Source organism: Sminthopsis crassicaudata, chromosome 1, assembly GCF_048593235.1.
Source record: "Sminthopsis crassicaudata isolate SCR6 chromosome 1, ASM4859323v1, whole genome shotgun sequence".
Lineage (NCBI taxonomy): Eukaryota > Metazoa > Chordata > Mammalia > Dasyuromorphia > Dasyuridae > Sminthopsis > Sminthopsis crassicaudata.
In genome coordinates this window covers 382,926,436-382,940,726 of record NC_133617.1, presented here as the reverse complement: position 1 = coordinate 382,940,726, position 14,291 = coordinate 382,926,436, and positions in this window count along the sequence as shown.

Sequence of the window (14,291 nt, the reverse complement as noted above, 5' to 3'; positions counted from 1 at the left end):
ATACATTTTGCCCTCAACCTTGGGTCATGAATCAATGTCATTGGATTTCCAAACTAGAGTATTTCCTAAAAGAACAAAACCTGGACCTTGCTTGCTACAAAAGGTGATACTGAGGGGACTACAATATTCTTTGGGAGAAAGTAATAATTTATGGCAACTCTGCCCAAATAAATGAAAAAAGTCCTTTTTGTAGAAAAGAGAAAAATTATTTATTATTCTTCAATATATCCTTGTTGTTTTAGACAGGTTGGCCATCTAAATAATACAATATAGCTCATCCTTATATAGTATTTTAACATTTACAAAGCACTTTAGATATGCTACCTTTCACTTTTCTTCACAACTTTATGGGGCAGCTTTGTTATTATGATTTGTTTTATAGATAAGAAAATAGGTTCAGAGAGATTAAATGACTTATGTTAAGGTCTCATAATCAAGGAGCTAAGACTCAAATCCACTTCTGATTCTGACTCTGATCTTTTTACTACACCCCAAAACCATCATAGATATTTATGTGCCATTGTTTTTTCTCTTTCCTGAGGAATGGAATCTTCTCCCACCTATCTAAATTGTACTGGTTCTAAAAGTCCTATCTCCTCTATGAAGCTTCCCTTGGTCACTGATTCAGAGCATAACTCTTAATTGCTCTCAATAATTTCATGTTTTGTCTCTCCAGTTGTGTTGTAAGCCCTTTAAGATAGGGATCATATTTGATATTTCTTTTATATTCCTCACTGCATTATAGATAATGATTTGCACATGGTAGGTATTCACCAAATACCTATTGGCTGATTGATGAGTCCTTAATCTACTGTCCTCTAGATGCTTTAGCCAAAAGCTGCTTTCTGAAGGACCACACTGTGATCATCAATTGTTTGCTCTTGCTCTTTGTTTTTGAAGAGGATTGATAACATCATGGAGTGATATCTCAACTCATGTGTGAATTGTATTTAAGTGAGGCAGAATTGCAAAAAGTTGTCAGTCTTTCTCTCTTTTCCAGAGTTAGGACTTTTGTCAGAACAAAAGTCAAAATGATTGGCAATAGTCTGAAATGCAATGGATGATCATAATGTCTCTGATTTCTGACCAAGTTTAAGTGTTCTATAGTCACCTTCATGATTATCAAAACAAATTGCTCTCAAAAATCCATTCTATCAGGGGAAGTCTTCACACACTTGGGATAGACATCCCCTTAACTCACAGATAGGTTTGAGACCTATCGATTACTCGCAATGTGAGTTAGCCCCTCTGCCTGGACAGTTTACCAGAACGTGACCACTGTGCGTGCTTCTTGGAGCCATGGGTGAGAGTTGAGTGCCAGATAGACACCAAAAATAGATAAAAAGAGCTCAAGAAGTCCTTATACCACAGGTGTCAGTCTTCCTGAACTCTTTTACCACATAACTGATATAAAGAACTTTGCATCTCTTTAAAGTATTATTTAAATGTTATTATTTTAAATAATCCAAACAGATGGGGGAGAGAATCTAGTGTCTCAAAAAATGTAGATAGAAGGGATACAGAAGGCTTAACAAATTGTGCTATTCATCATCTCCCTCTTCAGAAAAGATTTTATTCCTGCTAAAATCATCATTTTATTCTGAGTCATACAGATATACTTATTTTCTACCTAGCCAAGAGCTCTAGTTGAAATCACTTTGTACCTTTGCTCTCTGACTCATGGGAATCCTAATCAGTTTCAGTCTCAAGGAACCAAAGGTAGATGACTAAAAGGAAGTGATTTCCTGGAAAGAGCTGTGTCATGTAACATTTTCCAGATAGCAGCAATACAAAGACACAACTTGACCTCTTCTTTTTTGTTGTTTTCTGGCTCACAAAGCAAAGACTGTGTCCTGCAGGATTTAGTACTTTAGTTGGAAATATTTTGGACAGACCATCTTTCCTTTCCCTCCCGTTTTAATACCTTCTCTAGGGAAGTGAACAAAGCCTCTAGCTTGTATCTGGAAATAGCCTAGGTTTAAAGGGATGATCATTAAGGATCATAAGGATAATAATAGTCAGATCAAGATAACTATATTAGATTGTACATGTATCACCTATATCAGATTACTTGCTGTGTTGAAGAAGGAGGAGGTAAGGGAGGAGGGAGAAACAAAGATTGGAACTCAAAACTTTACAAAAAATGAATGTTGAAAACCATCTTTATATGTATTAGAAGAAAAATATGCAGTTAAAATAAGTTGTTTGTTTTTTTTTAAGATAACTATATTAGTATGAGAGGATGACAGCTGAATTCAAATAAGTGGTCACATGGAAGAGAGATTAGATTTGTTAAATGGTTAAAGAAACCCAGCAACAACAAAGAGAAATTTGGGGAATGCTGATTTTAGCTCAATATAAGTAAGAATTTCCTAACAATTAGAACTACTCAGAAATAAAAGGGGCTACCTCCAGAGATATTGTGTTTCCTTATCTCTGGAGATTTTAAAATAGGCTCAATGACCACTTGTCTCACCTTAATCAGAGGCAGGACAGCGGAGGGTAGGAGTAAGATGGGAGGAGTTTTTGGAAAAAATCCTGAGAAGGGCGTGGTCCTCACTCTTACTCTGAGGTTACCCGTAAACCACATATATAATTTTTTTAAAAGCTAGCCTCCAGGTTGTTCCTAAACTATCTTTATTCTTCAGCTGTGAGTTTGATTTTATTTGGAAGAAAGTAAAATAAGAGAGCCAGGTGAGATTTTGAGTTAGAATAAAGAGAAATTCCATTTACGTGGAGGCCCTTTTCTGTGTTGATGCTAATTTTTGTTTGTATTATGCTAGGGAAAGCCTCAGGCTTTGGGAGAAGTATGCGGGCTAATGTTTAACAACCAGCTCTTCTGGAAAAAATATTATTAATGACAACTTTTCAAAATCTGCATTATTAACATTTTGTCTATCACCTTAAGTATAGACAATCAACAACAATAACAAAATAAAAACAAAATAAGCCTAACTTATAAGTTCCCTGGGTTCTGTAGTATAAATGCTTGAAATGAAAATTTAACAATAGTTTTTTCAAGAAGTTGTTTGAGCTAACTCCAAAATTACTTGAAGTCAGTCCCCATATGCATGAAAGGTATTGGTAGAGATGATTTAGTGTTATAGGGAAGTAAAATGAGATTGTATAAATGAGAAGTCAGAGGTTATGGTACACTGATGATATATAGTTCAATATAGAGTTGAGGGTAGGTGACATAGAGTGAATATAAAAGATAAGAATGACTTTGTAAGAAGAGTATTTATTTATTTATTTTTAAAAATGTTAAAGTATATGTTAAATATAATATATGTATACCTATCTATACAGTTATTTTGCTGCACAAGAAGAATCAGACTTTGAAATAATGTATAATTAACCTGTGAAGGAAATAAAAAATGCAAGCAGACAAAAACAGAGGAATTGGAAATGCCATGTAGTGGTTCACACTCATTTCCCAAAGTTCTTTTGCTGAGTGTAGCTGCTTCTATTCATTATTGAACAAATGGAACTGATTTGGTTCATCTTATTGTTGAAGATGGCCACGTCCAATAGAATTGATCATCATATAATATCATTGTTGAAGTATATAATGATCTCTTGGTGCTGCTCATTTCACTCATCATCAGTTCATGTAAGTCTCTCCAAGTCTTGAAAGAAGAGCATTTAAAACTGAATGAATTTCACTGGGAATAAATAATAACAAAAAAAGGGATTGAAAAAAAAAACTATTTTATGGATTAAAAGGAAATTTTAATTGGGACAGAATTTACCAGGATGAATAAGATAACAGAAAAAAAGACAAAAAGGGAAGAATTACTCAACTATTTGCTTTTGTCATAAAGAGAAGGATGTTTAAATTGGGAATGATAAAAGAAAAATTATCAATTGGGAATATAAAACAAAAAATAGGTGAAGGGATACTGAGAGACTACTTAATTGCCTTAAATGAGTTCAATTTTCCATGCAAGTCCAATCAGCTGATATTTAACAGAATAATAGCTCAGCAATTTTCAATAACCTTTTAAAATTCTTGGGAAATATGAGAAAGGCTATGGAAATGGATATAGGAAAATTTTGTTCCTGTTTTCAAGAAAGAGGCTGAGTCCTTCAAACCATAGGCTAGTGAACTTTTCATTGATTATTGGTAAACTCTAGATTATAATCTTTTTTTCCCTTTTCTGAGGCTGGGGTTAAGTGACTTGCCCAAGGTCACACAGCTAGGAAGTGTTAAGTGTCTGAGACCAGATTTGAACTGGGGTCCTCCTGAATTCAGGGTTGGTGCTCTATCCACTGCGCCACCTAGCTGCACCTTACATTATAATCTTAAAGGAACATTTGTCAGCATTTTAAATATGTCAGTTGCCAAGTTGATTCAACCTTCATAACATCTCTCATCCATATCCTCTTCTCTGACACTGGTATTATCTCTCACTTCTTGACCACTGCACTAGGCTGCTGGTAGGTTTCCTGACCTCTCTCTCTTCACTCCTGTCCATTCTTCACTGAAATGTTATGTTGATTTTCCTAAATCAAAGATCTGATCATGTCACCAGGTTACTCAATAAACTCCAACTGGCTCCATGATCAGATATAAAATCCTTTGTTTTTTAAAACCCTTCAAAGTTTGGCCCTCTGTGATCTTTCCATTTTTCCTACACTTTACTCAGCCCCATGTTCAGGAATCTAGTGTCACTTGTGTTCCTCTCAATGATACACTTCATTCTCATATACTAGGCTTAGAATTTTTTTCCCTCACCAATTTGGCCTTCTGACTTTTGGATTCTTTCAACTCTCAGCTAAATTTTAGCTTCTGCAAAATATCTTTCTCATTCCTCCTTAATACTACTGCCTTACCTTTTTTTTTCAATGCAACCTATATGTATCTTGTTCTTCCATTGTCTCCTCCATAAGATTGTAAATTCCTTAAAAGCAGGAACTTTTTTTTGCCTTCCTTTGTATCACCAGCACTTAATATACTACATGGCACGAAGTAGATGCTTACTAAAGTTTGACTTGACTTCAAAGAGTGAGCAATAAAAGTCCACATGGCTTCATCAAGAATAAGTTACACACATGTAAAATGTATGGGATTACCTGTCATCGGGGGGAGGGAGTGGAGGGAGGGAGGGGATAATTTGGAAAAATGAATAAAAAAAAAAGAATAAGTTACATAAGACAAAAATAAATTTTTTATTAAAGCTTTTATTTTTCAAGACATATGCATGGACAATTCTTTAACATTAGCCCTTGCAAAACCTTGTCTTCCAATTTTCCCTCCCCTTCCTTATGCCCTCCCCTAGATGGCAAATAGTCTAATATATGTTAAACACATCAGAAACATATGTTAAATCCAATATATGCATACATATTTATACAAATATTGTGCTGCACAAGAAAAATCAAATCAAATCAGTAGAAAAGGAGAAGAAGAAGAAGAAGAAGAAGAAGAAGAAGAAGAAGAAGAAGAAAAAGAAGAAGAAGAAGAAGAAGAAGAAGAAGAAGAAGAAGAAGAAGAAGAAGAAGAAGAAGAAGAAGAAGAAGAAGAAGAAGAAGAAGAAGAAGAAGAAGAAGAAGAAGAAGAAAGCAACAATGAAAAGAGTGAAAATGCTATGTTGTGAACCACATTCAGTTCCCACAGTACTCTCTGGGTGTAGATGCTCTCTTCATCACTGAACAATTGGAACTGGTTTGGATCCATCTCATTGTTGAGGAGAGCCAAGTCCATCACAATTGATCATTGTATAGTCTTGTTGTTGCCGTGTATAATGATCTCCTGGTTCTGCTAATTTCACTTAGCATCAATTCATGTAAGTCTCTCCAGTCTCTCTGAAATCATCCTGTTGGTCATTTCTTACAGAACAATAATATTCCATAACATTCATATATCATAACTTACTAAGCCATTCTCCAACTGATGGGCATCCACTCATTTTCCAGTTTCTTGCCACTACAAAAAGGGCTGCTACAAATATTTTTGCACATGTGGGTCCCTTTCCCTCCTTTAAGATGGGGGTTCTCAAACTATGGTCTGTGGGCCAGATGCAGGTTATGGCAAATGAGCTGAAGGGTGGAGATAGAGTGTAAGCTTTTGTCTTTATTATAGTCTAGGGCCCTCCAACAGTCTGAGGGACAGTGAACTGGCCCCCTATTTAAAAAGTTTGAGGACCACTGCTTTGAGATCTTTTTGGTATATAAGCCTTGTAGAAACACTTCTGGGTCAAAGGATATGCACAATTTGATAATTCAAAAATAATTTTTCTAAAAGGTAAGATGCTATTAGTATTTCATAAACTTTCTCATGCTATCCTTGAGTATATAATAGAACTACTCTAAATAATAGTATATTTAGATGAATTTAAAACTAGTTGAGTAATTGAACTCAAAGAGTAATTATTAGAGGGTCACTATCAATGTAAAAACTTTGAAACATGGTATCTCATCCCAAATCTCTTATCCTCTATTTAGAAGGAAATAGTCTAAAGAAATAGTTATTTTTATTAATGAAAAAAAAGTTAAAATCAAAGTCAACAAAAGCAATAACAACAAATTTGCTTCAACTAAAGGTGAATACATTGTAGTCATTGTTTAACGGAGCATCGACAAACAAGGTCAGATTTTAGTAGACATGTATAAAATGATAATCTGCTTCTTCATTCTACATGGACTCATTCAACAGCTGATAAGTATGATTGTACAGCTTCTTATATATAAAGGTAAAGTTTGCAAACTCATATATCATATTTATCAATAACATATATTTTGGTAAATGCAACATAATAAACTGATTTTGAAAATATCCCAAACACCTGCAATTAAGATGGAAATTAATAATAATATGAAATTTTATTAGTGTGGGAGATGGGGTCTCCTTATTTTGCTCAGGCTGGGAATGCAGCAGTCAGTCATGGGCCTAATCTGACTACCAATCAATAGAGGAACTTCAATCTACTTTCTTTTACATTTGGGCTGGCTTGTTCCTCTATAGGTAGCCTATTTCCCTCCAACCCCCAACAGCATCTCATAGTATTAGTGCCAGAAAACCCAATCTGCTTAGGCTACTGCAGCTCAGAACTCCTGAATTCATACAATTCATCAGTTTCAGGATCCCCAGTAGCAGGGATTTGTTTACATTTAATTCATATTTTTGTTGCCTTTCAATAAAAAGAACAAAACTAAAATAATATTTCTCTTTGTGGTGGATATATGTGTATATATATATACATATATATGTGTGTATATATATGTATATTATATATATATATAATATACATATATATATAATATACATATATATATATGTATATCCAACCAGTTTGAAGAGGAAATTTACTGGCACAGTTGAAACTATTATAAGCAAAAGCAAGAATGATGGTTTAGTTAAGAGAAATTTAGCAATTGAGTAAAAAAGCCTAAATCCAGAAAATGTTATTAGTTAATATTTATCATTGGATTTATAATTGCTATAATTGCTGGAGAGCAAAGACCACAAGTTTTCTTTGTCATGAGGGCTTTAATTATAGGTAATACAATGGGGGGAATTTTAGAGCTGAGAATTATATATCTGAAAAATAATGTTTTTAATGTTTCTCAATTAAATAAAATATTTGTCCTGAAAATGAAATAGAAAAAAGTGAAGACTTTTTGGCCAATCACTTGACCATTTGATAGAAGAAATTCTAATTTTATTTTTAAGACATAGCATTTAAAATATGAATTTATAAGGAGTCCTTTTACCATGGAAAATGTTATACATTTGGTCTTATTCCATATATACAAGAACTGCTAAAAGATTTATTTTATGATGGTACACTGAAAAAAAAGTATTCAGAATTGTAAATTTTCTTATATTTTGGTTATGGTTGAATTTGATCCAATGAAATGATATAAATTTTACTACCATTTCTAACAGGTTTTTTTTTTTTTTGGTAACTGTTGCAAAGATAAAATAGCAATCTTAATTATTCACTGAATAAGGATTACAAATAAAAATTTCATCAATGACACCATATTTTGAGAAGTTTTTCTCTGAAAAATAAGCCTATCCATCATATTGATAATACATACAATGGATAGAGTATTGTATGTGGCAGATGTGTGTTTGTCCAGGGACATGCTGAAGCACATGGTGATTTTCAAAGCTAGACTCTGCCTGTTCTCTTGGCTATGCTGAGACACTTGGAAGGGGGGAGAGGGAGAGCAGGGCCAAATTGTGTTTTTGGGAACCATGGAAAGACCTGGGAATAGGTAAAGGTGGGAAGAGAAAAGGGGCTAAAACGAAGAAAAGAGAGCAAAAGTGAGGAAGGATCAGGAAACTGAGAGCAAGGTGTGAGGAGGATAAATGAGTACTCAATGTCTCAGGTACCATTGAAAAGAATTTATGCCTTAGACCATTAATGCCTGCTTTAGGGTGACCTTTATTAAGTTCTCATAAAATCTATGTTTTGCCCTAAGCACGCTGTATATATCACGAAGCTGAAGCGTCACTGACAATGTCTTCCTTCTTTTTTGTTGAACAGAAGCACAACTATTCAATGGAAATTAGGGCTCTATGCCATGACGCCATAGGGGAGTGCATTTCCTCCCTTTGGTTTTCTAGAATCCCCCTCCCTGTTCTTTGGGAAATCAACTAGCTTGAATCACAGGATGCTGCTTTGCTAACCCTCACATCAATATTTTAGATCATAAACTACATTTTTAATAATAATAATAGCTAGCATTTATGTGCTGTTCTTGTTCAGTCATGTCTGACTCTTTGTGGCCCTGGGAACCATGCTGTCCTTGGGATTTTCTTGGCAATGAGACTGGAGTAGTTTGTCATTTCCTTCTCTAATGGATTAAAGCAAACAGAGGTCAAGTAAATTGCCCAGAATCACAAAGCTACAAGTAGTAAGTGTCTGAGGCTGGATTTGAACTCAGGTTTCCCTGACTTGAGGCCCAGAGCTCTATCCACTGAGCCACCTAGTTGTCTCTACAATTCTATAGTATTCATTATGTGCCTGGCACTGTGCTAAGTGCTTTACAATTACTATCCCATTTGATCCTTACAACTCCAAGAGATAGATACCATCTTAAAGATGAACAAAGCTTAAGTGACTTATTCAGGATTGAATAGCTAGAAAATGTCTGAAGTCATTTTTGAACTCAGGTCTTTGTGATTCAACTTCTAATGATCTATCTATTGTGACACAATATTCCAAGGGACTGTCCCTATAATTAGATAGTCTTCTGTGATGTCCTCCTCTGACTCTCATGAAATTCTGTTTTCCCACCTGTGCTCCTATTCCAAATTGCTTTTGCTTCTGGCAAAAGTTTATATATATATATATATCTATATATATATATATCTATATATAGATATATATATATATAGATATATATATAGATATATATCTATATATATATCTATATATATATATATCTATAGATATAGATATATATATATATATAGATATATACACATATATATATATATTCTGAACAAATCTGTTCAGAAAATGAATTTAGAGTAATAAATCACACTTAAATAGTGATGAGATTTAACTAAACATTTTCCTCATGAGCCCCCCATAAGGTAGGTAGTACAAATATTACTGTTCCCATTTTTTTGATGGGAAAAGCAATGTTCAATGACATTGTCTTACACAATTGTCACACAATTAGAAACTGACAAGTCAGATTTTGAATTCAGGTTAAACATTTTTTCCATTATATTACACCATCACCGTTTAAAATGCAAGTTCTTATAAGTCTATAGCCTTCAATTTTAATATTTTCAATTAGGAAGGCTAACTGGTCAATAGAACATAAGTTCAAATAGACTCTTCTGCTATTCCTGTAAGTTGGCATAATACAACCTTACTATAAGAGAATAAGAAGCAGGAATTCTGTTAAAAAAATAAAAAATTAAAAGGTTGCTCAATTGCTTATTTCAGCTCCCATTAAAGTTATTACTAAGACAATTATGAATTGGAAATTCAAAGTTAGGTATATGCATGTGCCTATGTATCTGTGTGCAAACACACATATATACATATGTACATATAAATGTAATATACACATACATACTTATGTATGCATATTATGGCCTGGGTCTGCCTCAAGCTAGGTCCTTAATAGTTTTAGTCTGATTTTGGACCACAATGAAATACTCATAGATCATTCAAAAAGTATTCCAAAAGTAGTTTACTTGGCATTAACAGAGAAAGGATGCTTATTTAGAATATTCTGAAGATAATTCACTGATTCAATATAACTTCCCAGTGTTAGTCTTGCTGTGGGTTCATGGTCTACATGTTCCTTGGAAGCCTCTGGAACAGTACTGGAAAACTTCATAGCTTTTTGTGCTTGGGTAACCAGGAAGCCATCTCACACAGCCTGAGTCAATCTCCTTAGCCAATCACATGTTAGAGAGAGTTTCAATATCTTTTAAGTAAAAAAACAAAACAAAACAAAACAAAAAAAACCTAACCAAATTTTTTTTTTTTGGGGGGGGGGGGAATTCAGGAAAAGCTAGTCCAGCCTATATGGAAGACCTCTAAGAAATATTACTTTTACCACAATATGTGTATACATGTATAGTGACTAAAAGTCATGTATAAAAGTGAAATTAAATTCATAATATTTATGTGCCTTAGTTTCCTCCTTTGTAAAGTAAGGAGGTTAAGTTAGATATTTTCTTTTCTTTCTTTCTTTCTTTTTTTTTTTTTTTTGATTCTGTTTTTTAATCCACTCTGCTATTTGCTTCTGTTTTATGGGAGAGTTCATCCCATTCATATTCACAGTTATGATTACAGCTCTGTATTCCCCTCCATCCTATTTTCTCCCCTGTATATACTTTTGTTCTCTCTTTCCACCCAATCCTTAATCCCACTCATATCTCTGACCACTCCTTCCACTTCTCTTAATAGTATTTTTTAACTTATTCCACCCCAGTACCTCATTTTCTATTACCCCTATTCCCTTCTTTTACCATTTTTTTCCCTCAACTTTCTGTATTCCCTTCTATCTTGACCTTCCTTTTTCTTTCCTTTCTTCTCCTACTTCTTTATAGGGTTAGATAAATTTCTATACTCAATTGAATGATTAAGTTATTCTCCCTTAGAACCAAAATTGATGAAATCAAGCTTCAGATAATGCTTATCCCCCTCCCTTTTTTTCCTGGATTGTAATAGATCTTTTGATCTTTTCATGTGTAATTGTCCTTTCATACTTCCCCTTTCCTCTTTTTCCAGTACAGACCTTTTCCTATCCCTTAAAGTCTCTTTCTTTGATGTCATCACATCAGAGTCCATTCACAATTGCACCCTCAGTCCATGTCTTGCTCCCCTATCTGTCCCAGTGACAGATATAGTTCTCAAGAGTTACAAATATCATTTTCCCATCCTGTTTGCTTTTCTATGCTTCTCTTGAGTCCTGCATTTGTAGATTAAATTTTCTGTTTAGTTCTGTCTTTTTCAATAGAAATGATTTAGTATCTACTTCACTGAAGCTCCATTGCCTCCCCTGAAAGATGATGCTGTGTCTCACTGAGTAGTTAATTCTTGGTTGTAACCCCAGGTCCTTTGCCTTCCGGAATATGGTATTCCAGGCTATTGTAGAACAGTCAGATTCTGGGTTATCCTCATTGTTACTCCTTGACATATGAATTGTTTTTTCTGGCAGCTTGCAGTATTTTTTCCTTAAGGTTGTAGTTCTGTAGTTTTGCAACAATATTCCTTGGGGTATTCTTTGTGAGATCTCTTCCCATTGATGGATTCTTTCAATGAGTATTTCTCTATCTGTTTCTAGAATATCAGAGCAGTTTTCGTTAATGATCTCTTAAAGAAAGCTATCCAGGCTCTTTTTTTGATCATGGTCTTCAGGTAGGCCAATAATTTTTAAATTGTCTCTTCTGGATCTATTTTCCAAATAGGCTATTTTTCCAATGAGATATTTCACATTTTCTTCCATTTTTTTCATTTGTTTTAGTTTACTTGACTGATTTCTGCTGTCTCACAGGGTCATTAGCTTTCATTTGCTCTATTATAGTCTTTAATGTGTGATTTTATTGTTAGCTTTTGTATCTCATTTTCCATTTGTTTTTTTAAACGAGTTGTTTTCTTCAGACAATTTTTTCTTTCCTTTTCCAAGCTGTTGACTCATGAATACCTCTTATTTACTTTCTATTTTTTTTCTTCTATCATTCTTATTTGCCTTTTAAAATCTTTTATGAGCACTTCCTTTCCTTTTTAAAAAATAAGTTTTATTGACAACTTTTATTTTTTACATAATCCCCAATATCTCTCTCCTTTTGTAATGCTGGAGAAACTGAGGCAAGATAGAGATTAGAGAGATTTTAATATTTTATTTGGATTTTTGAAAGAGAGAAATATTCTGGGACCAAAGGATCCATTTTGGTCCCAGGACTGATGTCTTAAAGCATTCAACATCAGTATCAGCACTGAATGTGAGATTCCAATGAATTATATATGGTTCTAGAGGTCAGGAAGAGAAAAGGGTGGAGTCCAAAATGTGGGAATTTCTAGGAAGGACCGTCAATCTGGTTTTGACAGGGTGGGGAGTGAGGATCATAAATTCTCGATAATTTGGGAAGACTTAGGAGCCAGGATATCTGAACTCCTCCTTATCTGAGATTATACATTTACAGTTTATGACTCTTTTGGAATGCCAGAGTGGCCAAATCTCTACAGCCCTAATTATCTCAGTCCTACAGAACAGGAAAGGGGGGTTGCAAGCAGGGGGATTGAAGCAGAACAATTCAAGGAACCGAGACAGGACAATGCAGGGGAAATAGAGGTAGAATAATTAGGGAAACTGAGATGGAACAATTTAGGGAAACTGAGGTAGAACAATTAGGGAAACTGAGGCAGGACAATAAAAGAAAACTGTGACACAACACTTTCCCCGCAGAGCCATCTCACAAAACAAATAATATTTGTAAGGGAAAAGGAGAAGGAAAAAAATCAGGACAACTGATTAACATTGGAAAAAAATGTCTGAAAACATGTGCAACATGTAATATTTGTGGATTTCTCCTCTCCTCATAGACATGTTTTGGGAATGTCCTTTTGTATCTCTTTCTTCAAGTCATGTTTGATCATAAACTTTTTTTTTTTTTTTTGCATTTGCTTTTGGTGTGTGTGTGTGTGTGTGTGTGTGTGTGTGTGTGTGTGTGTGTGTTTTCATTTACATTGTCTTTATCTTATATCTTGCTTTCTTGGCACTTCCTTTTTTTCTGCTTCCTATTAATTAGAGGAATGGATGATTATTAGCAAAGGCTTATTGGCTACTTACTGGGTATGTGAGATTCTTTTGCAAGTATGGGTTGGATTTAATGGCCACATATCTCCCCCTAATTTTGGGATTCTAATTACTTCTTCCTACTCCTTGTAATTTGCAGCAGAATGGGAGCTTGCAGGGACCTGTATTTCTTTTATATTGGCTGTAGTTTGTAAAATAATTGCTCTATTGAGTAATAAATCTTCCTCTCCCCTTCCCTTTTCTTCCTTCCTCTCCCTTCCTTTTCCCTCTCCTCTCCTTTTTCTTCCTCCTTTCTCTGTCTCTCTCTTTTTCCTCCCTTCTTCTTTCTCTCTCCTTCTGTCCCTCAAACTTTTCCTTCCTCTCTCCCTTGCTTTTTCCTCATCCCCACCTTTTGTCCCTTCATCCTTCCCTTCCTCACTCTCTTCACCCCCATAGTTATTACTGCCACAAAAAGAAACTAAGCAACCCAATTCTGACTTCCCTGAGCCTATGAATCCTCTTGCTCTATTAATGCATTCATTTCTCCATTACTTTCTTTCCATCTCACCTTTTGTTCTAATGATTATAATCAAATCAACACTGCCATCCATTCTGGGAAAATCATTTCAAGTAACTGCTCTATTATTCTACTTCCCATTCCTGGGGATTCACAGATCAAAATACTCTTCCCTAGCCATTACTCTCTCTATTTTTGACATTAGGAACTATTTTGCTTTTATATTCATATTCATAGGATCACAAATTTCAAGTTGGAAAAGACCTTAGAACTTAGAAATTATGAGTCCAATTCTTTCATTTTACACATTAGAAAACAGAGAGAATTTAAAGTAATTAGTTGATGGCATATAGCTAGTAAGTGTTAGAGATAGTTTGGTTTGGTTTGAGTTCTTTTTTGTGGAAAAGGTGGGAATACTTATGGATTTGGATTTAGCTCTCTACCTCTATATCTAGAGATCTTTTCATTATCCTATGATGCTCTTGGGGAAAACCAATATGCATCTATGGATATAAGCAAGTATTGGTGCCTTACAGACTAGCTTCCTTCACTT